Source organism: Tenrec ecaudatus, chromosome 1 (assembly GCF_050624435.1).
Source record: "Tenrec ecaudatus isolate mTenEca1 chromosome 1, mTenEca1.hap1, whole genome shotgun sequence".
NCBI lineage: Eukaryota > Metazoa > Chordata > Mammalia > Afrosoricida > Tenrecidae > Tenrec > Tenrec ecaudatus.
This window is the reverse complement of record NC_134530.1, coordinates 169,093,727-169,109,411: the sequence shown is the minus strand read 5'-3', so window position 1 is coordinate 169,109,411 and position 15,685 is coordinate 169,093,727. Positions and strand designations below refer to the sequence as shown.

The 15,685-nt window shown below is 43.8% G+C and overlaps 1 pseudogene; it reads right to left on the bottom strand.

Moving 5' to 3' along the window:
- Positions 1–7,021: 7,021 nt before the first annotated feature.
- The window catches only part of LOC142438372 (BTB/POZ domain-containing protein KCTD1 pseudogene), a 28,460-nt pseudogene continuing 19,796 nt past the window's right edge, over positions 7,022–15,685 (bottom strand).

Below are 15,685 nucleotides of genomic sequence, written 5' to 3'. Positions count from 1 at the left end.
CCCTAGTGCCTGGCACACCTTTCCCATATTTTAAGGCATGTTCCTTTGTGGAAAAAATTCCTTCCTGTCTCATGTTCACCAAGATTTTGGATCCAGGGGTCCAAGTCCCAATTTTCATCGCTCACCATGTTTATTTATATCACATCTCTCCAGTTGTCAGAGCTAATTCAGTCACACATGAATTTTAACCATCACTAACCACGTCAGTCAACACTGAACCTTTTCTTTCCCACCTCCTCTTCCTTCTGCCCAGCGGATGCTCCAATTAGGGCCACGCCCTCGAGTTATCACCATTAAATCTTTCCACCGGTTCATCATTCTCTCCCCTCCACACGGCTAGATGGGAAACAGGAGGGAAAGGAGATAAACTGGAAAGTTCCAATTGCGCAGAGCGCCCCAGGGACCAAAGGGCTTCTTTAATCCCGTAGAAAGCTATTCCCACGGTGCTACTTGTCACTATTAAGTTAAAAAACAACTTCCAGAATGAAGCAAAAGCGCGGGGAGGTTTTTTGAAACACGTCGATGGCATGATATATTATTATCATTAAAATTTCGTTAGTAAATGATTAATATAAATGTTAAGCTATAAATACAAAAAGCTCACCAGGAATCTGATTGGCTGTGTCTGTTTCCAGGGACACAGCCTAGCTCAACACAAGGGGAGCTCCTTCAACCAGGTGCGACATGGATATTGAAATGTTAATTCAGTGTTCGATATGGTGATTGTTTTTCTTTTAACCACCTGATAACCATCATGCCTGAATTAGCCTTGCTACTCAAAACACTCTGTAACCGAGTGAGGCACTACACTATAGAGAAGAACTGCCCCGTGAGTGTCCAAGGAAGGCAATCTGTATGGGAGCAGAAAGCCCCACCTGGTCTTCCATTCAGATTAAAAAGCAAAGTCAGGAGATGGCAGTGGGGGCTGAGAAAATCCCGATTAAGGAAATGTTGAATTTGTGGCTTTCACTACACACTCAGATAGAAATATTTAGTCTGCAGTTTCTTATGCAGACTCTGAGTTTTAGAGTGAAGGAATGGGGGGTGGGTATTTGGTCTGGGTGACTGGAGTTTGTGAGGATTTCCCACTATCATGTGCTACTGCAACTGTTGGGGTGTGATGGTTACCCACGGGTTACTAACCGTAAGGTCAGCAGTTCCAAAGCACCAGCTGCTCCACGGGAGAAAGGCAGGGCTTTCTACTCCCACAAAGAGTGACCATCTCAGAAACTCTCTGGGTGGTTATACTGTGTCCTATAGGGAAGCTATGGATTGGCATCGACTTGATGGCAGTGAAAATCATGCCTGATGTATGACATTGTATATTTATAATCATATCGTGATATTTAACACTTGCATTGAGGGCGCACTCTATTTTGGTCCCTGTGGGGATTTCCTTTACACAACATAGATTAATTTCCTACCCCTGCAGAGTTTACATTTCATAGATGAAGGCAGAGACTATAATAGACCTGGTAAGACAGTACGATAACAGGACAATGTTATATTATTAATAACAGACAGTACTGACTGCTGTCTACACTCAAGGAGCCCTGGGGGCATAATGGTTACACGTTGGGCTGCTAACCACAAAGTCAGAATTTGGAAACCACCAGCCACTCTGCAGGGGCAAGAAGAGGCTTTCTATTCCTCTAAAGAGCTGCAGTCTTGGAAACTCACAGGGGAAGTTCCACTCGGTCCTATGGGATCCCTGTGAGTTGGAATGGACTTGATGGCCTTGATTTTTGTTTTACGTTTCCCTAGTTTATGTTTCCTTGGAGCCTGAGTGCACAGCTCTTTTGGAAGAGCATTCCATGGGTGGGGCACTATCATCTTTTAATAGGCTGAAGTTATGAGTGCTGGTGAGGTGGAGATTTTAACATGTGCACTGTGAGACCAGAGCCCACGCCTGGTTCTTTGCACTATACTGCTGCCATGGCAAGTACTTGGGATTGAGACAGTAAGTAGGAGCAATGAATCCACTCTTGGTCTGGGGGATTTGAAAATTATTTTGGTGGCAGTGAACTGTTGGAAAGAGTAGATAGGCTTTAGTGCATGAGTGTACAGAAATATGGGGAAAGGCTCAGCCCTCTCTAGGTGAGATACCCAAGAATTTAAAAGAGAGGGGTCTCTTACTGCACACGAAGCAGCTGTGTTCATGAGGTGGAATGAGGAAGAAATAGAAACAAAACAGCCAAACAAGGCTTTCTGCTCTTGAGTCCGTTTTGACTCCTAGCAAGCTGAGTGGAACTGCCCCCTAGGCTGAAAACCTTTACACAATCAGCCTACCTTGCTTTCTCTGGTGGAGTAGCTGGTGGGTTAAAACTTTCTGTTGTCAACTTAGCATTTTAATTAATCAATGTGCCACTGATCAGGCCAGTCAATGCTGTACCTTTTTTGCAGCTGAAAGATGTCAACCAAATTAGGCAAGGCTTTCCAAATTAGGCAACGATGAATTATTCAGAAAGTGGGAAAGGCTTCAGGATCTACCTTGTGTTGTCTCTGTATTAGTTGCCTTTAGTGTGTGTGGGTCAGGCTTGACATAGCAGAGCAAACGAGACCAACTGTCATTGAAAGAGGACAACATTTGAAGGAAATCAGCTGGATCTTCACTCCCCCTAACTACATGGAAGGTTCTCTGCTTGGACTTCTGCTCAGACTTTCCTTTATGCATCTCCCTTGCTGACACTTCTACTCTTTTGTCAACTTCTCTCTGTTTGAGCTCTTTGGCCCTCCAAGATTGGCACTCTTGCCATGCAATCTGCCCTCTGCAACACACGCATTTTGTTCTTCATAACATCTCGCCATCTGTATTCAGATGCCATCCTTGCTATTATCCAGAATTCTGACCTCTTGTCTTGACTCCAAGCTCTTCTTTTCAATTAAGCATGTCAATTTACATATTTCACTGGGCTCCTCAACACAACACTTTCTACCACCAAACTCATATGCTTTTTATTGTGTATTCTTTCTGCCAGCTGAGAGAAATCCTTGACCTATAACTTTTCTGAATGAGTGTAGAGTATGCATAATCCATAGTTGTGTCTACCCAATATTAAAAAAATATTATGGGATTATATAAATGATGAAATAGTTTTCATTTACAAGGTCTCCAGGGAATGCTGAAGGCGGACTTTGGGGCCAGGGTGAGGTGCCCCAACAGACTGGACTGGAAAACACTCCTAAAGGCCAACAAATGATCCTTGAACTAACGACAAGCTTTTCTTTCTTGTTGAGTTTTATTTTGTTCTTTATCAGGGGTTTGTTGTTTTGTTGTATAGTATTGCTTAGGTTTGTTCTGTTTTGTTTTTGTGCATGTTATTATCTCTGCAGGTCTGTCTAAATAAGATAGGCTGGATGAACAATCTGGAGGAGAAAACAACGGGACAGACAGTTCCGGGGGGACATGGGAAAGGGGAGCTGGGGGGAAAGGAAGTGGTGTTAACAAACCCAGGGACAAGGGAACAACAAGTGATCCTAATTGGTGATGAGGAGGGTGTGGGAGGCCTGGTAGGGTATGATCAAGGGTAATGTAATGAAGAGGAATTGCTGAAACCCAGGAGGGGATGGAGCATGATAGTGGGACAGGAGGAAAGTCAAGGGAAATAGAGGAAAGATCTGGAGGCAAAGGGCATTTATAGAGGTCTAGATAAAGACATGTACATATGCATATATACTTATATATGAGGATCGGGAAATAGATCTATGTGCCTGTATTTATAGATTCACTATTAAGGTAATAGAAGGACATTGGGCCTCCACTCAAGTACTCCCTCAGTGCAAGAATACTTTCCTCTATTAAATTGGAATTCTATGATGCTCACCTTCCTGACACAACTGCTGAAGACAAAGCGGGTGAGTAAGCAAATATGGTGAAGAAAGCTAATGGTGCCCGGCTATCAAAAGATATAGCGTCTGGGGTCTTAAAAGCTTAAGAGTAAACAAGCAGTCATCTAGCTCAGAAGCAACAAAGCCCACATGGAAGAACACACCAATCTGTGTGATCACAAGGTGCCGAAAGGATCAGTTATCAGGCATCAAAGAGCAAAAACTCATATTATTGTGTGCTCACCTCCATGATATGATTGCTGAAGACAAATGGGTGCATAAGCAAATTTGGCAAAGAAAGCTGATGGTGCCCAGCTATCAAAAGGTATAGCATCTGGGGTTTTAAAGGTTTCAAGGTAAACAAGTAGCCATCTAGCTCAGAAGCAACGAAGCCCACCTAGAAGAGGCACACTAGCTTGTGCGATCACAAGGTGTCAAAGGGATCAGGTATAAGGCATCATCAGAACAACAAAAAATCTTAACATAGTGAATGAGGTGGGGGAGTGCAGAGTGCAGACCCAAAGCCCATTTGTCGGCCACTGGAGATCCCCTTGCAGAGGGGTCTAGGGGAGGAGACAAGCAAGTCAAAGTGTGATGTAGCGACCATGAGAAATACAACTTTCCTCTAGTTACTAAATTCTTCCTACCCACCCCCAGCCCCCATTATCATGATCCAAATTCTACCTTGCAAATCTGTCTAGACCAGAGGATATACACTGGTACAGACAGGAACTGGAAACAGGAAATCCAGGGAAAATGATCCCTTTAGGACCAGTGGTATGAGTGGCGATACTGGAAGGGTAGGGGGAGAGTGGGCTGGAAAGAGGGAACCGATTACAAGGATCTACATGTGACCTCCTCCCTGGGGGATGGATAACAGGAAAGTGGGTGAAGGGAGACGTCGGACAGGGCAGGATATGACAAAATAATAATTGATAAATTATCAAGGGCTCATGATGGAAGGGGAGCAGTGAGGGAGGGGAAAAATGAGGACCTGATGCCAAGGGCTTATTTGGAGAGCAAATGTTTTGAGAATGATGAGGGCAATGAAAGTACAGATGAGCTTTACACAATTGATGCATGTATGGATTGTGATAAGAGTTGTATGAGTTCCTAATAAAATGATTTTTAAAAACCCAAAATATTTGCCATTCCAACATTTCTCTGCATTGATTACTTTCATCATGGTATGAAACTATCGCTTACCACCTTCTCCCAACCCCCTCAAATGATCCCCAAGTAATGACTTCCTCTGCCTTCACCTGGGAAACAACATTAGACTTCAATGTCTATACTTTTGTTTATTCCAGCTATTTTACATAAATGGGATTACACAATATTTGGCCTTCTGTGATTGACTTACTTCACCCCTCATAATGTCCTTCAGAGGAACCCTAGTAGCATTGTGGTTACACTTTTGTGTGGCAGTTAAAGAATCTGTCGACAATTTGAGACTTAAGAGTAAAGGGGTGGATTTTAGCCTATCAATCAAGTTAAAACTTGATGACCTCATTTGGAGGCACTAAGGAGATAAATAGCTGGTTGGAGGCAGGAAATAAACTCATTCCCTGCAAGACATTCCTGTGGAGAAGACACATGGAGCTATCCTAGAGCCCTGGAGCTGAAGAACCCATGTGGAGACCCCAGCCAGTGCTGAGATGATTCCACTGCTACTGGATCCACAAGACTTTCCACCCACTGGCCTGTGATCCTCCTGCATTTAATGTCATTGCATGTGTTACATGAGTCTGAAGAGGGATTTATAGATTGTTATTGGACATATGGGCTAATATTGGACTTATGGACTTGATCTGAACTGGGCTGGGACATTTTCTCAATATTAAATCACTTGTATATAAAGCTCCTTCTTGTACCCATATGAGTCTTCCTGGATTTGTTTCTCTAGTCTACCTGGACTAACACACACTGTAAACCTCAAGATCAGCAGTTTGAAACCACCAGCGGCTCCATGGTAGAAAGACAGGAGTTCTACACTACTACGGAGTCTCAGAAAGCCAAAGAGGCAGTTCTACCCTATTTTATAGGTCACTACGTGTCAGAATCCACTCAATGGCAGTGAGATAGTCTTGTTTTGGTTTGAGAAAGGCCTTTAGCTCAACTTATGTTATAAGGTGGTTCCCAGGGGGGATCGTTATTCTTTCATGTTTCCTAGCATTTCCTTGTGGCTTCCTACAATTTGCTCGCCCGCCCGCTCTTCTACTGATGGGCAATTTGGATCTTTGCATCTGCTTGCTATTGTGAAGAGTGCTGTAATGAACGTAGGTGTGCAGATACCTATTTGTGCCATGGGTCCATGGCTCTTCTTTCTCTAGAAAGACTGGTGAACCCCAGCTTACTGACTCTTCCAGCTTTTTAAGGAAGTGCCTCATCATTTTCCATAGGGGTTTCACCCCTGTACAGTCCCACCAGCAGCATTTGGGGGTTCTAGTCTCCCCATTGTCTCTAGCATTTGTTATTTTGGGTTTCTTTGTGAGCGGTGCTATTAATGTTGCGTGAGACGGTATCTCGCTGTAACTTGGGTATTGTATTGGGCCTCTAACCACGATGTTGTTGACAGTTCAAAACTTGGCAGAAGGATGCACTTTCTATTCTTGTAAAAAGTTAGTCTTGGAATTCCATAGGGCAATTCTACCCTGTCCTAAAGGGTCACTGTGAGTCCGAATAGAATTGATGGCAGTGAGAGGAAAGATAACGGTCCCAAGCATTGCTTCACATGCTGATTGGCCACCTGAATGTCTTCTTTGTTGAATTATCTGTTCATGCTCCCTGCCGATTTTCAATTGGATTGTTCATCTTTTTCAGTTTTAAACAGAGTTTATTGCATTTACTACATTCCAAAATCTGAAATTTTGTCGGAAAGCCCCAGACTCAAACTGGAGCAACTCCAACAAGGAATAATTCTGACTGTGGTGGAAAACAGATCAGTTCAGAAACAATGGCATGTTCACATCCGTGAGGCAGACAAAGGAGCAAGACCTCAGTACAAAGTGCAGTTAACATTTCCAGGCTGACATCCTTCAGCTGCAACGTGCTCTGCAGAGCTTCCCTGGATCCTGCCAGCCCCTGTCTAAAGCAGACAGGAAACCTCTGCGTGCAAAGAAATGCCATTCAAGGTGGCCCCCGGCCCCCCCTCTTTTTTTTTTTTTTAATGAGTGCTAGAAGAAGTTCCAAGTCACAGGACGAATTCGCTAAACTGGAATGAGTCCACTCGCCCCCTCCCCCCGAAGCCGGCGCTTTCAAACCTTCTTTGCTGCGATCTCTCGAGGACCTGGATTGAGTTGAGGCGACAGTATCCGTTGAGTGGGAATCTGGTGACATGCTTCGCATTGTGGTTCCAGCTTGCGCTGACAGAGTGACACATCACGCCACAGATCTCAGGGAACACTTTTAGCCAGGGTGTATCGCCACTAAGCATGATCCTCTGGGCAAAGTCGGGCATCTGCACATGACGTGGCACTTATGGAACCTGGAAAAGCGGCCAATTTATCTGTTCTGCTTCAATCTTTGAATCTCTGAAAACATTGACTGATACTGAAAATACGTTGTTTCTTCGTATAAGAAAAGATAGTCCTTGAAATGAGGAATGGGGATTTCAGATGTTGGTAGACCATTCCAGATCTATCGGACTGCCTGTCCATTTCTGTCAATGAAATAGTGTTGCTTGAGACTGCCCAACACAGTGGACTTTGCATCCTTGAAGACTCTTCTGATTCTGGATTAGGAATATTTACTGAAGGCGGCCAGGCTGGATGTAGGGAATCTAGTGATCTTGATATACTAGTCCTACTCTTTTAAAACAGGATCCTTGGTGGCGGAGTGGTTACACATTGGGCTGCTAACCACAAAGCCTGCAGTTTGAAACTACCTGCAGCTCCACAGGGAAAAGATGAGCTTTCTACTCTTGTAAACAGTGTGGTCTCAGAAAGCCACAGGGACACTTCTCCCTTGCAATGTGGATCACCACGAGTCAGACTTGACTGGAGAGCCCCGGGGTTTTCCTGAAACACAGAAGCATGGTTTGTCTCCCAGTCCCCTGTTCTATTTGCCCTTAGATATTTTGTTGACGGATTGAAGGTTTCTATAAATTTCAGAGATTATTCCCTTGTCAAATAGGTTGTTGCCATTTTTTTCTCCAGTCAGTGAGTTCTCTTTTGTGAAATCTTTATATATATATATATGTATGTATGTGTATATATATATATAATCACTCACTGACATTGAGTCAATGCTGACTCAAAGTGACCCTTATAGGACAGGAAGAACTGCCCCTGGGAGCTTCTGAGACTGAAGGAGTGGAGTTTAGCCTGTCAATCAGGTTGCAGCTTGATGACCTCATTTGGAGGTGCCAGGGAGCTAAAGAGCTCACTGGAGGCCAGATACACTCACTCCCTGCAAGGCATTCCTGTTGACAAGCCACATGGAGTTAGACTGACAGAACCAGGGCCCTGGAGTTGAAGGAGCCATGGGGAGCCCCATGCCAGTGCTGAAATGCTTCTACCACCATTGGATCCACAAGACTTTCCTCCCACTGGCCTGTGATCTTCCTGCATTCAGCATCATTGCATGGCTGCGTGAGTCTGAAGAGGAATTTATAGATTGATATTGAATATATGGACCAATATTGGACTTATGGACTTAATCTGGACTGGACTAGGATGCTTTCTTAATGTACAATTACTCTTTATATAAAGCCCTTTCTTATGCACATGAGTGTCTCTCTGGCTTTGTTTCTCTAGTCAACCCTGATTAACACATGGGAGTAGACAGATCGTCTTTTCCTGTATCTTTCTCCCACAAAGTGACTGGTGGTTCAACTACTAACCTTGCAGATCACAGGTGAACATGTAACCACTATGCCACCAGGATGTCGTGGCATCTACTTAAGAAAGACCAAAGAATTGTTGTGTTTGCATTATGGTGCTGGTGAGGAATATTGAAAACACCCTGGGCTGCTAAAAGGACAAACAAATATGTCTCAGAAGAAGTACAGACAGTGCTCCTTGCAGGCAAGGATGGTGGGACTTCATCTTAGGTACTTTGGACATTTTGTCAGGAGAGGCCAGGCCAGTCCCTTGAGAAGGACATGATGCATGGTAAAGCAGAGAGGCAGTGATAAAACAGGAAGGCTCTCAACGACATGGATTGACACTATGACTTCAACAATGCGCTCAAGCCTAGGGACAGTGGTGAGGATAGGCCAGGGCTGTGTTCCATGCTATTGTGCATGGGGTTGCTGTTAGTCTGGGTTGACTAGAGAACCAAATCCAGAGACATTCACAGAGGTGTAAGTGAGAGTTTTATATAAAAGAGTAATTGTGTATTAAGAAAGCATCCTAGCCCTGTCTAAATCAAGTTCATAAATCAGATATTAGCCCATATGTCTGATACCAAGCTATAAATTCCTCTTCAGACTCACACAACTTATGCAATGATGCTGAATGCAGAAAGATCACAGACCCGTGAGCAGAAAGTCTTGTGGATCCAGTGATGGAAGCCACTGGCGCGGATCTCCATGTGGCTCCTCCAGCTCTCTGAGTTCTGGCTGCAGCAGTGTAGCTTCACTGGGCTTGTCCTCAATAATGTCTCGCAGAGAGTGAGCATTTCCTGCCTCCAGCAAGGTATTTATCTCCGTGCGCCTCCAGATGAGGTCATCAAGTTGCGACCTGATTGACAGGCTAAACTCCACCCCTTGAGTCTTCAGTCACAAATTGACAACAGATTATGTAACTACCACAGTTGCTATGGGTTGAAACCCACTTAATGGCCCCTAAAAAACAACAAAAAACAGTAGCCATCTAATTTGTCTTCTGCTGCTTGTGTGTATTTAGTTATGTGATATTTATGGTTTCAGGTTTTAGACAAGGCTACTACATTTTTGTGCATTGTCAATTACTCTATTGCCGATCAAAAGATTTTTGGTTCAGACCCACCCGGCAGTTCCATTGGAGAAAGAGGTATGGTGAATGGTTCTGGAGATGCTTACAGGCTAGAAAACTCTCGGGGGTAGTTCTACTCTGTCACATAGAGTAGCTCTGGGTCAACATCAACCTAACTCAAGCAACGAAAGCATCAATCACAAAATAGAACCTAGGCTATGGAACTGGCATTAACCTACTGATGGAGTGAGTACAGAAGTCAGATCTTAACATCCTGGCAGATGCAGTGAGCTTCTGAACCGTCACTTAGAACAGTTCTGCAGCTGTTTAAGGGTGTATACAGATGGGTGTGAGAAAAAGGGGTGGTGGGTTTTTGCTTGTTTGGTCTTGATCCCTTTTCATACAAGTTGAGCCTCGCCCCTGTTCCTTCAGCCTTTCTAATGATCTGTGAGGGGTTGACCGTTTCTGTAAGGCCCGCGTCTGTTTAGACTAACCTGAACCGATTTTGTTGTTTGTAACTAGGATTGCGAGCAATGCCCTTTCATGTTGTTTGTAATCCTTTGTGGTTCAGAAGTTAAGTGAAGTGTGTGAGCAGTGGGTCTGAGGGGTGCAGGAAAGGATGAGGTGAAAGAACTAGAGATGGGAAGGGTAAGGAAGTGCAGCGCCTAACCCCTAGGATTTGTTCATTCGATCTGTTGGAATTCCTAAAAGAAGTCTCTATATATCAAGTATATACATTTTGTCTAAATATACCAAGAAGGCAGGGCAGAGCCATGAGAAGAGAAATGACATATATATATATATTTACACACACATGTATATACATTATATATGTGCATATAAACACACACACATATATATATATTAGTGAAAATGAGACTTTATTGAGTGCCCAGGGTCACTGGGCTCAGGAGAACCCCACCAGCAGGAGGCAGGAGAGCTAGTAGACAGGGGTCCTTATTTGACTTCGTCTTGGCACGTAGGTTGTTCCTGTGGCCACACTTCTTGTTGCGGCAGTGGACTGCACAGGGGTGAGGCGATCTTAACCCTTGCGTCAGATGGTGTTGTCGCAGCTGTACTTCTGGGCAGCTGGCGCAGGGACGCTCGATGGTGCCAGCCCGCAGACGCAGCGCTGAGTGCAGGTGGACTCTCTCTGGGTGTTGGAGTCCTAGAGAGCGCGGCCATCGTCCAGCTGCGTACGAGCAGATGCTGCTGCTCCGGGGGAATGCCCTCCTCGTCTTGGGTTTTAGCTCTGACATTCTCGATGGTGTCTCACCCTCAGGTGATGGTCCTGCCCGTCAGGGTCCTCACAAAGATCTGCATCTCCGCGTTGGCCGCTCACACAGCCTTGTTGAAGAGCGAGAAGGGATATTTTTGCAGAAACAAATGGAGTTCGATTTCTGTCTGTCACTTTCTAGCTGGATATTGCTAAACAAGCGACTTAATTTCCCTAAAATTCCCTCCTTTTGAGGTTAATGTATTTCCAGAGGCAGTGTGGTGAGGTTACATGAGGTAGGCTGTGAAAAGGATCGAGTTCTTTGTAGTGGTGTGGTGAAAACAAGCAGTCCCGGAGACAGTCACCGCCCCTAGAACATGCATGAAGTACTGGCTCGACATAGGAATGGTCCCAGCAGTTATTTTTGGCTAAGTAAGAATTTGGTATTTTATATCAATGTAACTATAGAATGGGACCCTGGTACTGGAGTGGGTAAAGAATTAGGGTGCTACCAGTGGAGTTTATGTTACTAGCTGTGTGAGTCCAGGTCAACTAGAAAAACAAACCCGGAGACACTCACATATGTGTAAGAGAGAGCTTTATATCAAAGCGTAATTGTGTATTAAGAAAACATCCCAGCCCAATCCAGATCAAGTCCATAAATCTGATATTAGCCCAGATGTCTGATGCCGGTCTACAAATTCCTCTTCAGACTCTTGAAACACATGCAATGATGGTGAATTCAGGAAGATCACAGGCCAATTGGTGAAAAATCTTGTGGATCCAGTGAGGTGGAAGCATTTTAGCGCTGGCATGGGGTTCTATGTGGCTTCTTCCTCTCCAGAGCTCTGAATGTCATCAGCATAGCTCCATGTGGCTTGCCAGCAAAATGTCAAGCAAAGAGAGTTTGTGTGCCACTTTCAGAGAGGAAGACCAGAGTTCCAGAATCTTCAGGAGAAGTCCATGCCTATAAAGAGGCATCATTGGTTATGAACCGATTGACAGGCTAGACTCCACTCCTTTCTCAAGTTGACAGAAGAATATGTAACTGTCACACTAGCAATGAAATATTCTGAAAACAAACCAAAATAACAGTTGTACAACATGAAGAATATAGTCCATGTCACTGGATTGGTGTGGTAGTTATATTATCTCATGTCAACTTGCAAATATTAAGACTGAAGGGGTGGGGTCTAGCCTGTCAATTAGATCACAGCCTGGTGGATACCTCCTTGTGGGCATGACCTTCTCATGAGGATTCTGGGAACTTCCTCTCTTTCTCCCTGGAAGAGGGTCACACTCGCTCTCTGCTTCACCTTCCTGTTGACAAGCCATAAGAGCCATGCTGATGGCAGCCAGAGCCCTGGAGATGCGTCCATTGCCATTGGAACCACAGGACTTTCCACCCACCAGGCTGTGATCTTCCTGCATTCAGCATAATTGCATGTGTTGCATGTGAATCTAAAGATGAATATATGGATGTACGAGCTAATATCAAGCTTATGGACTTGATATGGACTGTGTTCGGATGTTTTCTTAATATACAACTGCTCTTTGATATCAAGCTCTCTCTTACTGAATTTGTTTCTCTAGTCAATCCAGACTAACACAATTGGACACGTGGAAACTGTTGAATTAAGCTTTTAATACATTTGTTTTCACCACAATAAAAGAAAAAGGAAGATAAAAAAATCCTATGGAACAGTTTTATTCTGTAACTCATGAAATAATCATGAACCTGAATCAACTTGGTGGCAACAGATTTCTTTTTGGTTGATTTGCTTGTTTTTGTTGTGCATTTATCAGTCAATACAAAAGTGTTAACACTGATTTTTGTCCCTTAGCAGTCACTGTCTTTTAAAGAAAATTTAGTATCCATTTATACATAGTGTGACAAATGATATGATATATTCTAATATTTCAATACTATAAAACCCCCCAAAAGCCAAAAAGAAATGGGCTACTAGCTGAAAGATTTAAACCCCTCAACCACTTTTTGGGAGAAAGATGAGGCAGTCTTTTTGTGTAAGAATTTACAGATTCAGAAATCCTTTTGGGAAGTAGTATGTCCTGTGCTGTAGGACTCGGTAAGTGAAAACTAACATTTCAGTCATGTATGTTGATTACATGTCTGTTCTTAATTATTTAAAATCTTTCCAAAGTTGACAGCACTTCTTCAATAGTTTGCCCGTGTTCAAAAATGTGCTCATCATGAATTCTTTGGAACATAATTTTAATATTATTTCAAAATAAATTCAGTGTGGGATCCAGCCCCACATCTGGATGAGTCCTAAGGGGTGGTTGTGTAATCAAGGGGTACATTAGAGAGCCATGAGACAAGGCATGCAAGGGCTCACCTCTTTCATAGCTACCAGAAGCAGAAATGAGGCAGTAATGTCTCCTCTCACAACCTTAAATAATCTCAGGCATGCAAGCCATGGTAAGCACATATGTAACAGAAAGGGGCTCTATTGGAAGCATACACACAACACAAGAGGAATGAGCTAAGGCAGCAGTTCTCAACCTGTGGGTCACAACCCCTTTGGGGGTCGAATGACCCTTTCACAAGGGGTTGCCCAATTCAGAACAGTAGCAAAATTACAGTTATGAAGTAGCAATGAAAATAATTGTATGGTTGTGGGGTCACAGCATTAGGAAGGTTGACAACCACTGCGCTAGGGGCATCTACGCAATAGGATGGACAGGTTCTAGAAGCATGCATGTGACAGGATAAGCAGATTCTAGAGTCAAGATGGCAGCCTAGCCAGGGTCATCGCTGAGCTGGCTTGACCTGAGATGCCCCTGGGCTTTCTCCAGGGGAACAATCTATGATCCTTAACAAAGGGAGGGGCCTACTTAGGGTATGAGACAGACAATGGAGTCTGATTGCTTTTTATGGCAGGCTATCTTCAGGCAAGTAGCCTTCAAACATTTGACATTCAAGGGCATAGAGTAGCCACCAAGTGCTTGCAAGGAGAATCTTAAAATTGGCATTATTATGGGGGACATCACAGGGAAGAAATTTTACTTAGGAGAATGTAAGTGGGATGAATCTCCAAACCACGAGCTTGATGGCCTCCCTCCCAGGGGGTCCTCAGCCTCCCAGACTCCTGAACATAGGAACGTAACATAGAAAATTTGTCCAAATATACTCTTCCTGGTTCTGTTTCCCACAATTCAGGATTTTGTGTCATTTTAGTAACTATCCATCACCAGAGTACACACACACACATATTCCTTACTCATTTTTCCCTCTTAGTATCTCTTTCTCTTGGAGTTTTCTGACTTGCTCTAATCTGAACTTAATACTCTTTAAGCCTTTGCAAATCAATGTTTTGGAATTTCTCATCACCTGAGAATCCCCTGAATCATTTTGCTCCCTTGTTACACTTTATGGGTCTTTGATTATTAGCTGGATATATGCCATATTTTCTTTCCAACATTTGGGTGCAACTTTTAAAGAAATATCTTTCTTCTAATAGAGTTTGCTGGGCTACATTCAAGACCAATGATGTTCTTATCAAATGTATTCATTTATGTTCTATAATTTATCTCTATATTCTATTATCCATTGCAATGGATATTAGAAACTAATATCCATTACAGTGGCTACCAGAAACTCACAGACAAAATTTATGATTATAAGGTTTATTAAGAAAGTTAACAAGTTGTAATGCCAGAGAGCAATGCTCTGGGTAGTTGCTTATCAGGACTTGTTACAAAGTTTCAGCTTTTCTAATAACTATCCAAAAGGTCATACTATTCTGCTGTAATCCTCAACCCGAAAGCGTTCAGCTCAAAGTACGTGATTTAGCAAACCCGCCCCACTAAGGTAAGTGTCCAGAGAGCCCCATTCCAGTAAGCTTCAACCCACGGGCACTCAGCTCCACTTCCATGGGTCAGCAAGTCCAGATTCCCCGCAATTAACTGACCAGAGGCACCTCTCTCTACAGGTCATCGTCTTGCACAAAAGCGCCCAGCTTGCTCTGTGGGTGGGGAAGCCCGTTGTTCTGCTCATTCTCTGGCTCTTGGTTCCACTCCTCCTCCTCTGATATCTCAGCTGACCTCTGGATCCAGGAGGCTCACCGCACACGGATGCAGAGTCCAGAGGACAATCTATTCTTAGCTCTTGCTGGTTATGAGAGCCCTACTGCTGCTTCTCAGAGGGCTCCGTTTATACACAGCAGGATGCCACTCCAGGGAATCCTGTTTGAAATTACTCACAGAGGAGTGATCCATCAGCATCTCCCCCACCTTCCTCCCAGATCATACAGAGAAAGGTCATTTGGTGAGAGTTGGAGACTTTGGCTAGAGGGGCTACTTTCCATCATTCACTGCCCCTGCATCTTATTCCTAAACCTTGGATGTGGTCTACCATCCCATCCCCTGCTCCCCTGGATAATTTTAGGATTATCCCTAAAGTATCCCTTCTGATACTTTATAGTTTACAAAATAGATATACTCTTGAATATGTTATTGCCCGTAGAACAGTGGTTCTCAAACTGTGGGTTGCAACCCCTTTGGGGTATCGAATGACCCTTGCACAGGGGTCGATTAAGACCATTGGAAAACACATATTTCTGATGGTTTTAGGAACCAAGACACTGCTCCTCTATCCATCTCCAGGCTGGTCCGCCCACATGCAGATACGCCCACTTATGAGTACCAGGCATGATGACCATTACCCATGCTACACCATGCTTCAAGACAAAATTTCCTTTATTTGTAATTAGAAATAAATATT